Raw genomic sequence first — 13547 nt, forward strand, 5'->3', positions numbered from 1 at the left:
ATAAAAAAATATTGTTAAAATTTTTAAGAGTTTAATATTACAATGAAACATGTTGTGAGTAACTAAAATATCTAAAAATATATATAATAATAAAATATTTAAAATACAGGGTAATATAGTGATTTCCATCTAAAAATACTTTTTTCGTATAAAAATATCTCTTAAGTAATTTTTTGTTTGGGTTGTAAAATTAGACTTTTAGAATGAAAAAGTGAAGAACCATGTTTTTTTTGTTGTTTGGTATTAAGGTTGGGTCAAAATAACTTTTGAACTACTTTCAATAGTAATGTTAAACTAAGCCTAAAACACGCAAAAAAGGAAAAAAAAAAAAAAAAAAAGCTTTGAATTATCTTCCTATGTGATTGACTTGATCAGAAATGAAAATAAAAAACAGCCTAATGACCAAACCAGCACCACCAATTCAACAAGGTGGACAATTGGTGTGTATTCATGTGCATTATGCTAGCTATGTAATTCCAACACCACATCTACCCTATATTATTAAACGACAAAATCTAAGAAAAATGAAATTAAACTTAATAAATTTCTTCATCAATTTATATTTGTGAAAAATTAGAATTTAGTTCTTATACTATATTTCATATAAATTTAATACTCGTATTATTTTGATTAAATAATCTTAAATCAATCATTAATTCTATCAAATTTTTATCGTTAAAAATATTGATATGACTGATGACTTTACTGATGTGATATTAACTTTATTAATATGACGTTGATTTACTGATGTTATAATTAAAATTGATAAAATCAATTGATAAATTATGTAAATGATCTTTGTACTCATATGAAATTTAAAATTTAGTTCCTATACTCACACGAAATTTAAAATTTACTTCCAATATTTATATGAAATTTAAAATTTAATCCTTCTAATGCAAAAAATATTTTAAACTTTTTAAAAATTTTCTAGTTTTTGAAAATATTAAATTTTAAAAATTGATCAATATTCTTTCATAATATTTGTCACAATATTAAAAAATCTATCACAATATTCTATCACAATTTTCATATATTGTCACTAAATTTATCATAATTTTTTGTCAATCATGTGAAATATTGTTACTAGTTCTGTTACTATTTCTTTTACATTTCGTCATAAAATATAAATCTGTTACTAATTTTATCGTACATTTCTGTCACAATTTTAATATATTGTGACCATATGGAAAAAAATCTTACACAAATCTATTAAAAATCTATCACAAATTTGTTAATATATGATAAAAATTTGTCACTAACTAATTTTAATAAAACTATTATTTTTTATTAATTTATTAAATAAATTATAATTATAATTATATCCCATAAGAGTAAAATTAGCCATCAAATAGTATTTCTATTCCTTTAAATTAAATCTCATTTAACTTATTTTTTATAATCAAATCTAAATTCAAGATTTTAAATACGTTAAAGTAATTTACTAAATTTAATGTGTATTGATTTTAAAATTAATTTTATTATTTAATTTAACATAATTATTTAGATAAGTTTTTTTGTGAACACCTAAAAATTAAAATTTCTCATTATGATACATGATATTGATGTGTCGATTTATCAAATAAATCATTTTCTCATTTCGTTTTGTTATGATTCAAAATTTATGCTTTAAAAAGACAAGAGCTTGTTCTTCATAAAAATTTAAGTTTGAATCTCTTATTTTGTTTGGTTGAATAAAATGATCATTTCATTCATAATTTATTTATAATTCATTACAAATGCAACTCTATTTAATAGTTTAGTTCATTATAAATTTTATCATATGATACATTTAAACTAATTAAAGTAATATTAATTTTGATATATTAATTTAAATTATTAATATTATAATTGACTAATATAAATAATAATAATAATAATAATTAATTGTATATAAGAAATTTTAATATATTTCAAAAAAATATTTTTATATTAGAAGGACTATTATATTTTTAAATTTTAATATTTTTTAAAAATTAAAAAATTTTAAAAAATTCAAAATATTTTTGTATTAAAGGGATTAAATTTTAAATTTGGTGGTGCCAATACAAGAATTAAATTTTAAATTTCGTGCGAATATAATTGCTAAATTTTAAATTTCGTGTGAATATATGGACCATTTATATAATTTCATAACTGATTTTATACATTTAAGTTACCACGTCGGTAAGTCAATACTATGTCAACAAAGTTAATACCCATATCATCAAGTCAACAATAATGTCAATATTTTTAATGATAAAAAATTAACAGAGTTAGTGATTGAACTAAAATCATCAAATTATAATAGCATGAGAATTAAATTTTTTTGAATTATAATATAAAGACTAAATTTCATATTTTCATAAAATATAAGGACTTACGATATAATTTGGTTTTTCTTTATTGTTTGATATTAAAATTGAGTCAAAACTCTTGAATTACTTTCAAGACTAATGGTAAACTATATCTAAACATACACAGAAAAAAAAAATTGCATTATCTTCCCATGTGATTGACTTAATCAGAAATGAAAATAGGAAACCAGCTTAATGACCGGACCACCACCACCAATTCAGCAAGGTGGACAATTTAGTGTGCATTCATGTGCATGATTGCTAGCTATGTAATTCCAACACCACATCTACCCTATATTATTGAACTATAAAATCTAAGAAAAATTAAATTAAACTTAATAAATTTCTTCATCAATTTATATTTAATTACCAGTAACCCCACTACTCTACATTCTATTTATACTTCACAATCTCTGAACAACAAATTCTAAATGCATTCAAGTACTCCAATTAGAAACACAAACATCCCAAAGAAGTGCTAAGTCCAATCTTCTGAACCAGCAAACGCAGCAATGGCAAATTCATTCAATCCAAAAACCCAAACTTACACCTCCCCAAGGACCCCTATCAAGCTCCCAACAAACCCTGACCTCTTCCTCACCTCCTTTATTTTCCAAATCACTTCCTCCATCCCTCGTCACACCGCTCTCGTCGATTCTAATTCCAATGAAACCTTAACTTTTCTCCAACTCACAGCTCATGTTTCAAGTCTTGCCTGTGCACTGCACCACGAATTTCAAATTGCTAGAAATGATGTCGTCCTCATCTTTGCTCCAAACTCGATTCGTTTCCCCATTTTTTTCCTTGCAATCGTCTCTCTTGGTGCTGTTGCCAACACAGCCAACCCTTCTTATACATTCAATGAGATATCGAAACAAGTCAAAGACTCGAATCCTAAGCTTATCAGTACAATCCCTGAACTTCATAACAAAGTCAGCGAATTCGATGTTCCAATTGCCTTCTTACAATCATCAAGCTCCACCAACTTCTCACCAAATCCAAAATTCTCTTATTACTTGGATATTATAAAAAACTACTCTGATCAACCTTCGAATTTTCGACCCAATAACGATGTAAAGCAAAACGATGTGGCGGCATTGATGATTGGGATACCAAACACCTAATTATTCCTAATAACTTTTGTCAAACAATATCGCGTGGGCCGATGCGATTTGCTTATTTGTATAGAATAAGTAGCAAACGCCGCATGGCCCACCTGCTTTTATTTGTTGTCTCTTAGTGTTGAAGGTATAAAAATGAAAGGGAAATATTGATAAATAACTTTAGGTTTTTTTTTTATATTTGATATTTTTAGATTTTGAATTTTGATTATTAAAATTAAAATTTTAATATTTTACTAATAAATCATATGATTATTATTAATTTTAGTCTTTTATTACACATGACATGGAGAAACTTATACAAATAATACTATGTATTTCATGTATATTAACTTAAATAAAAATTTGGGTTCAATTAGTTCTTGTTAATTGGCTTGTGTATCTTTATAAATGTGCATTAGTTTATGGCCGAAGTGGGTTATTGTAAAATCAGGTGCCTAAGCATATGATGATTTGAAATATAAATATACAAATATGGTGCAGGGATATGGTATGACAGAAGCTTGTGGAAAATTTCACTGTAGAATCCCAAGGAAGGGCCTCGTTTTTCTGGTTCAACCGGAACACTCATGCCTCCAATACAATCCAAATTTGTTAGTGTAAATACAATGAAACCCCTTCCACCAAATCAGATTGGAGAAATATGGGTTCGAGGAACCACTGTTACTCAAGGTAATTAAGCTTAATTAATTTGGTGAATAATTCTAAATTTATTTTTTGTTACTTTCTCCAATTAAAAAGGATCAATTTATCAATAACAAGATGATCTGTTGTAATAAAATTTTAATTTTTGTATTCAGAATTTAATTTATAATAACTTCAAATATAAAAAGAAATGACATAATTTCTGATCCTTAATCATAAGCTATGCTTCTTATTTATAAAATTATTACAGGTCTGCGGTCTTGTATGGGAGAATCAAGTAGCGATGGAGGCAATGATAGTACTGCCAATGATCTATATAAATTTGTTTACTTACAATTTACAAGACATGCATGTATAGCACATTGCTTATGGCTATCCTTTTTATCTTTTGACAACATTAAATATGACGGCTTCTAATTCTTTTTTTTTTTTTTTTACTTCAAACGAAAATTGATTTTTTTTTTTTTAAGGTTAACATGATTTATGATTTTTTAAGGTTACTTTAACAATCCAGAGGCTACGAAGTTAGCCATATATGAACAAGGGTGGCAGCATACAGAGGACGTTGGATATTTTGATGAACAAGGACAATTATTTGTTGTAGAACGGATAAAGGAGCTTATAAAATGTAATGGTTTTCAAGTAATAATTTTTTGTTTTTTGGGGGGGGTTAGTATTCTCAGACACCCTCAACTTTTGTCATGTTCTATTAATATTCTCTGCTTTGTGTTTATGGATTATATGGCCATTTGTAATTTGTTAGGTCGCACCAGCAGAACTAGAGGAATTGCTACTTTCTCATCCTGAATTTGTGGATGCGGTTGTTGTTCCGTAAGTAGCATTAATACTGATTATTCAAATTTAAAATTCAGTATTATATTAACAAACTACGCGATTGATGGTCTGAATTTGCTTCAGTTAATGTAGCCTAGCTACAAATTGGATATGTTATCTTTAATTACCAAACTATCCATATGGAAATTATAGATATTATTATCTCCATTTTCATTTAGATTCCCTGATGTTAAAGCTGGAGAGGTTCCAATCGCATACATTGTTCCTGCTGTGAAAAGCTCACTGACTGAAGAAGATGTTAAACAATTCATTGCAAAAAAGGTTTGAGATTCCTTTTTTTCACGCCTCATACTGTTTTGATGGGCACATAAATTTATTTGTTTTATGTTTTTATTGTTCATATATATAGGTTGCACCTTTCAAGGATTGAGAACAGTCAGTTTCCTGAATAGCGTCCCAAGGTCAGTTTCTGGAAAGATTTTGAGAAGAAAGCTCAGGGAGAAAGTTCGATCCAATATACAAAAATACCATTTGATCACTTTGAGAAAAACGGGGTTCAATTCATTACATATGTTTTACAAATTCTTGGTTTATGAATATTTGTTATCCCACTGTAACATTTAAAGCTTTTTCACATAAGTTTCCATTGTGCTATTATTGCTGTTTTACAAATATTATATTTTTCAAAGAAGCTTCCATTATTATACTATTATTGTTGGAATTTTATCGTATTTTAATTTGGGATAAAAAGGGAGTCCTTTGTGAAAAAAAAAAAAAAAGAAAGGAAAATATCAACTTTCTATTTTTGGTATTCCAAGCTTATATTTTTCATTTTAACACCTAAAACTACTATCTGTTTCTATTTTCATTTTTCACCACTTTTTTGGGCAATAAAAAATAAAAAATAAAAAGAAGAAGAAACCCCGATCTCCCAGACAAACCCAATCCATGGCTAAGCTTTTCAACCCAACAGCCCAATCCTATCCATGGCAAAGGCCCCCTAAGGACCTCCAACAAGGCCAGGCCTCTCTCTCCCTTACCTTCAAACTCAGTGCTTTTCCCAATTTGCTTCCTTGCAATAGTCTTTTTGAGTTTTGGTGCCATTGCCAACTTCAAGAAGCTATCAGAACAAGTTAATGACTATAATTTCAAACTTATCAGTTATCATCTCAACCCATGGTTGTTAATTTTTCCACACACCTAGGACATTGCCAAGTCAATTTATATGCAGCTTAGATAATATTAGTTGGATATATGTTAGTAGTAACATATTTGCTCTGATCAATAAGTTATGATTAAATGATTTTCTTGGTTAAAAGATATGGGGAATGCAAAAGCTGGCAGGTTGGCATCAAGGAAGCATGTTGTTCATTGCCTGTGAAAATTTGTTCTATGTTTTTGTCAGTATTTAGGTTTTGTTGGCTTTAGGGCAGTTCATATTTTACCTAAAGCCAGAGGATGTTGATGACCATATGTATCAGACAAGAGGGAAAATGTCCTTTGCTTTGAGAAAAGCATCTATTGAAGAGTCAAAGGAATATAATTATCACTTGGATAAAAGCTGGTGAATGTTGGAGAACAAAACCTGAAAAATATGGACAGATGAGAAGGTTAGATGTTTTTGAGTACCAATGTGGTCGTGGCCTCTTCTTTAGCATGCAAGCTATGATACACTGACAATTTTTACAACCTCGGCCTCTCTGGAATCCTTTCAGCACATTTCTCAGCAGCAGCAGCAGAAATTGCAGGAGAAAATTCAAAGGACATGCCTGAGGGCCTTGAAAAGCCAAACCATCGTATTGTCTATCACACTTTTGCATCTTTTACCATTGTTGCCAAGTGCATTACACAACACCCAGCAACAAACTAACAAAAAAAGTGCATGCCTTCCTGGCTGTTTTTCAGTCCAAATGCTTCTTTGGACTGACTCGCTTTTTCTCACAGTTTGCTTTTCTGTTTCATTTTTCCTTTTTTTTTTTTTTTGCGTTTGCATTACATCAATACATCTCCTTTATGCAAATCATTGTCTTTAGGGATCATATGCAATTGCCAAAGCTTTATGTCTAGATTTGAAAGGGGAATACAAATACAAATGTCTTCCTTTTCTTGAAGGATGAAAACCCAAAAAGCCTAAATGTTGTTTATCCCAGTTTGGGCTTTTGCTCAAGGGCCCAATCATAGTGTAAATCACTTGGACCAGGTGAAGGTAAATTGGAAAAGGGGTCAAAGAAAATACAAGAAGCAAATTTAGAGTCAAGGATGATATGATGCCAAGAACTCAATTCCATCAACTATCTCAACATTTATGGCTGATTTAATTCCAATCTTTTCCATCACTTCAGATTTAATGAAGGACAAGAAAATTAGAGAGAAGTCCTTGTACCAAGTATCTTATGGCCTTAAGCAAGATTTTTATTTTTTTGAGCGCACGCAATAGCTGGATAATCAAATCATTCATGTCAAATGTCTCTGAAACCAAAAAAAAAAAAAAAATCCAGTAAAATTACGGGTCGCATCACTTATCATACTAATTAATTTCCAGGAATATGAAAATTGTTGATGGATACAAGATAAGGATCCATAATTGAGAAATTTAAGGGAAGGGCACACAATCTTTTCTATTATCGTATCAATATTGGACCAAAAAATATCTTCTGGCTGGCACAATATCTTCAACAAATTAAATCCTCCTGTGAAAAAGATGGCAATAGCCAACAAGCATATTTTGATCCATATATATATATATATATATATATCTACTTTATGCGAGAACAAAGTTTTGCATTATGGAGAATTCAGTGCTAATCATCCTCAGTCCACTGACTACATTCTCTTTCCCATTTCCCCTTCACACATTATCTTTTTGTTTTTGTCATTCTCCTCCAAGCACTTTTCCATTAATGTTCCACCCCATCTATCCCAATTTGATGACTCTAATAGACAAGTTTCTTCTCTCTTCCTCTTTTTTTTTCCTTGTTTTTGGGGCACTAGTAAACAGTAGTGTAATTTGAGCAGAGAATTCTAACCAAGAAGTGATCCTATCACTTAGAATGACACAACATCATGTTGGGCGCAAAGTTTGATTCCAAAGGGAGGGATTACGTTCCAAGAAATTCAAAATTTTAGTGGACAGTTCTCCTTTTTTCTGTAGGATTTTGACATAAGATGCTAAGTTCAATAATTCATCGGGCACATGCACCACAAATCCCTTTTCTAGACTAACTACTGAGTCTTCGAAAACGTTGTCCACAAATCTTTTTCGATTTTTATTTGTTTTTTGCTTTGGTCCCATCTCGGGTTAATCAGACAGTGTAACTAACTTCAGAGCTTAGGTCCTTATTTCTTGCTTTGCTTTAGCCTTTGCTTTGCCCGAACATGTACCAGTTTTCACATGCTTCTCGTACATTGGGACTTCTCTGATTAGAGTCCACTGATCTTTATAAAAGTTAGATTTTTAATGTCCTAATCAGTTGGAAAATGGAAAACTACTATTCGAGCTTCGAATTGTCACCCAATTGCCCATGAAATATCTTTAAATTAGGCACTTGGTCTTTTAGCTGCAAATAAACTAAAATTAGGTGTTATCTATTATTTTTTTAAAAGATGAAATTGAAAATACAATATATATTTTTTATAATGTCACGAATAATTTTTTAATAATCGTCAAATATTAAATGTAATATTTTAATGTGATATTTAAATTATATATTTATTAATTAATATGATATTTAAAAAATTATTTACTAATTACATATCATTATTGAGAACTAATAATTTGAGAAATGAGTATTATATTATTTAATATATTTATAATTTTTAAATTAAAATATTATATTAAATATTTTATTATTATTTAAATATTATTAAAATTTTATAGATTAATATTATAAATTATTTTAAATTATAATAAATATTTAATATAATATCTAAATTTTAAAAATATATAATATAATACATAAATTATAAATTTATTAATTAATATAATATTTATTTTTAACGAAATTAATACTAAATGATGACATATGATATATAAATAATTTTTTAAATATCACATTAATTAATAAATTTATAATTTAAATATTATATTAAAAAATTTTAAATTTAAATATAATATTAAATGTTTTATTATAATTTAAAAATCATAATATTAATATTTTTTTTCTTTTCAATGAACTACTTAAAACCCAAGGAATAGATCCTGTGGATATTTCTTTTCTTACTTTCTCTTTCTTTTTTTTTTGGCAATAATGAAAATTCCTAACCTACCCCAGTCTCACACATCCTACACCCCATCGTAAGTGGGGGACATGCATGAAAACTCTAGATCTCCCTTGCTTCCCCAGGTAATTATAGGTTGCCACTAGCAGTCTCAAGACAAAATAATTTAGTTTGTGTCTAATCACAGTACTTCATTGTCCTTTATTTATTTCAGTTTTTAATGCTCGTAATTTTGGAAATATACTTTGGTGAAAAGTGAACTAACATATTTGTTTGGTGAAGGGCATTTCTGTATAAACCTTATTATCTTCTCTCATTTACAATGAAAATTACTCGTCTATTTCTGGTTTGATAATATTTATTTATTTTTTAAGAAAAATTTGAAATAGGTAAATTGTTTAATTTTTTAAATTAGAGTAAAATATATCATATTTAATAATTTAAGATAAATAATTATAAATTATGTATTTAAAATAATTTTAATAAATAATTATCAATAAAATTTAAATTTAAAATTTTTTCTTAAAAAAATTAATTTTAATTAATTAAATCAATTATTTATTAATGATTTGATAATATTTAAGGTACATAGGTGAAGGTACCTCAAAAAAATGCAAGGGGCTTTCGTTTCATTACATCACTATGGCAAGATATGTCTACCATGAGATGACACATGTCTTATTTTGGCATTATCAAACATCGTTTTCTCAAAGAAAGCTTTAGTTCCATTGATAAAAACTGACCCGCTCCTTCCTCTCTTTTTTTCTTTTTTTGCTTTCAATTTTTTCCTTGCAAGATCCGCGATCCTCCACCAAATCATGGTAGGGTAGCAGCGCACATGTCAGGCATATGCCAAGGGCCAGCTCTTGTTTCTTTTAGTCATTAGATTTTTGGGTTTTCCTCGAGGCTAGGCTTATTAAACGAATAGAACATAAATAAATGAATATATATTTATATTTGTATTTTTATTGTTAAAAATATTTGTATTTGATTTATATTTATTTAAATAATAAATTATTCATATTTAATTTATATTCGTTTAATTAAATTAAATAAATTTACTTATGAATATTAAATAAATATATTCACAAATATATATAAAAATAAATATATTTATAAATTATAATTAAATAAATTTAAATAAACAAATCTTAAATAAATATAAATGAATCAAAATAAACATTAATAAATCTTAAAATAAGATTAAAATAAATTATAAAAATATAATTTAATTCATATTATTGTAAATAAATAATAAACGACGAGTTTTAAATCAACCATAAACGATATTATTTGTAAATATAAATGAATCAATAAATACATATTAATGTTCAACTTATTTAATAAATGAATGTATAAATGATGTTTAAAATTATTTATTAAATTTAATAAATAAATATAAACAAACAAAAATAGAAAATATTCACGTGTAATTCATAAAAAATTTTGTTCACTTATACTATTATTCAAGGGCTGGTAATTTTACAAATGAACAATCAGCTTTTGATTACGATAATTAATGATTTTTTTTATCAAATTTATTGTTTAAATAAAAATTACAATTGTAATTAAATAATTCTCATACTATTAATATATATAGTCTATTAAAATAATGAAACAAGGGTGAAGTAATTAATGAATCAACTTATAACTGAAAAGAATTTTCATATATAACGAAATTTGAACTTATAAAATCTATTAAAGCTCCAATTTTTAAGTGCGAGAGAGTGTGGGAAATTTTTCCTTTTATTTTTCACCGCAGTAGCCTGTGCTTCCAAACAGGTTGTAAGTATAAAAATAATGGATGGTATGCTGTAATCTGCAAATGAAATATTGGTGGAATAACCTGTAATAGAATCCATACATAGCAAAGTTTAACTGTGAAGAGGAAAATAAAGTAGTTGTAGCATGCCAAAGGGGAAGCTTTTGGGAGGAAGACCCTTTTTTTTAGTTCCTGGTGACATACAGCTTAGCTTCAACAATCAGCTTCCATGACCCAACGTTACACAAAAGCAAAGGCCATCTCATGGCCGTACAATCAAAAATTTAGACTGAAGGCTATATGACAAAAAGAAGTGATTTGGAAATCTGGCTGGAGCATCTTCTCAAATGAAAAAGGATTAATTAAAGAAGAAAATGCAAAGAAAAAAAAAAGGGAAAAGGAGAAAATAATGGAAGAGTGCATGAACAAGAAAATAGTTAGGACAAAAAGGAGATGGGGGCCATAAGAGGAATTGGGCTTGAATAAAAAGAATGTACATGCCATATGATCAAATAACATGAACACATGGGAAGTGAAACCAATTTCCATTATGGAACATATAATCATTCATCATTAAAAACACAAACAAACTCAACCCTTTTTGTCAAAGGTCAACTTTCATTAATTCCCTCTACTCCAATCTTCAATTTCTTTCTTTCTTTTTTTTTTTTATCTTCAATTAATTAACCCTATTTTAGTCTCCTCCAAATTATTTTGTCCCTCACATCCCCAACCTGTGTTAATTACATGTGTAAAAAGTCAAGTGTGCTGTTAATGATTTGAACCTATCTGATTTTCCATCATGCCTTACTCTTCACTCTCATAGTTGTTTTAACTTTTTTTTTCTTGCCCTCTCCGTTATAAAGTGAGATGGGCTGTCAAAGTTTGTTAAAAAAACCAAATCTTTGCATGTACGGTTCTGCAATTACGTACGAAATTTCCCAACAAATTAAATACTATACATACATTAAATAAAATTGCATCCACTTTATCCCGAAATAATCTAGATTAATTTTATATAAATTAACAATGTAATTTTAAAATTTCATAAGTAGGATTTAAAAACTATCAATTTTTTAATTAATTATTTGTATTTTTTATTATATTTTAAAGACTATATGCTATTTTATTAATTCCAATAATGAAAATTTTGAACTTCACTATCAGTTGATGTGATAATTTCTCAAATTTAATAATTAAAATTACTAAAGATTGAATGACATGTTAAAGCATGTGAGATGAACATTTTCCCTTTAAATGTGGAAATATGGCCACGGTTGCTTGAAGCATGTTAAGATGTCGTGGAAACCACCTAGGATTGTAGAAAATGGGATTCCTTTAATTATAATTATTAATTAATTGTAAGATTTAATTGGTTTAATTTCGTGTTGGTTTGCTACCGTTAAGGATACCAGTTTAAATAAAAGCAAGACTTTTAAATGATACTTCCAAATGGGATTCCCACTCCACCATATTAAGGAATTGAAAATTAAATCTCAATTGAATAATAAACCACTTTAAATCAAAAGCCTATTTAGAAGGGAATGGCAATTTCTATAAGTTATAAAATAGAAAAAAAATTCCGTACAAAAATAAATTATTGGTTGGGCTGGATTGTAGCTGAAATTTTATGCTTATCAACTTTAAGGAAACGAAAAGCCAAATTGATTCATAATTTGACATGAATTAAAAAGTTAATGATGCTTCAAATCAATTGATTTTTTAAATCGTAATTTAAAATAAAAATAATTACGGTTTAAATTTAAAATTTAAACATATTGAATATTATATTTTAAAAATAATAATATAAATAAATTGAATTAAATTTTATATTTAATTAAATTGAATTTTGAGTGGGTAATAATTGTGATTAAATCTTATACAATTTGCATTATTGGATGTACGTTTTAGAAATGTTATTTAATGTGCTAAATGTAATAGCCACCCAATTAAGACCTTTTATAAATATATATATATATATATATATATATTTATGAGTTAGGCCTTGGAAGAGGAGAAAGAGCTTCCATCGAAGCAGCTAAAAGCTTTCAGGTGCAAACCTGGAAAGTATGGAATATTCCCTTGCTTGATTACAATCCAAAGAATCAGAACTTTCGTAAGCAGCTTCAGGAGAGAATCACCTTTTTTCATATGCCATCTTTTACATTAAAAAAAAAAAAAAGGAAAGAAAAGAAAAAATCAGCGATGTTCACCCATATTGCCATCTAGACCTTGAAACCAATATATATCCCAAGATATTTTTAATTTAAAGTAGTTGATTTTGATCTAATTTCCTTTGTGATTTTGTAATCAAATGTTTAATCAGCCTGTTAACTTGGAACTTATTGCAAAATGGGATTCCTAAGAGCTAATGACTTTGGTTAATACCAAATGCAGTCTTTGAAGCAACTTTAGTTCTTTTTTAATGTAAAAGATTCCTATCTTAAACAAAATATGGACTTTGGAGACAAACTTCAGTACAAAGTTCTCCCCCTCCGAAGGAATTTCTTACCATCAGTGATATGATTTATTAATAAAATATTTAATTTTTAATTTTAATGATTAAAATTTAAAATTTGATATCTCAAATAAGAAATTTATGTTTTGAATGAAATGATAAATTTTATTTATATATATTTTTTGGCATGTCATTAATTTTGAGTAATTTCA

General features: G+C 27.6%; 1 pseudogene across 1 annotated transcript; it reads left to right on the forward strand.

Moving 5' to 3' along the window:
• The first annotated feature begins 2748 nt into the window (after window positions 1-2748).
• LOC111310596 (putative CoA ligase CCL10) lies at window positions 2749-5584 on the forward strand (annotated as a pseudogene). Its single transcript, XR_016326232.1, has 7 exons — window positions 2749-3454; window positions 3982-4129; window positions 4353-4454; window positions 4599-4771; window positions 4866-4933; window positions 5116-5218; window positions 5307-5584. The product of XR_016326232.1 is annotated as a putative CoA ligase CCL10 (transcript).
• Window positions 5585-13547: the final 7963 nt, after the last annotated feature.

Source organism: Durio zibethinus, chromosome 1 (assembly GCF_047325235.1).
Source record: "Durio zibethinus cultivar Kanyao isolate XHJ-2024 chromosome 1, ASM4732523v1, whole genome shotgun sequence".
NCBI classification, from domain to species: Eukaryota; Viridiplantae; Streptophyta; class Magnoliopsida; order Malvales; family Malvaceae; genus Durio; species Durio zibethinus.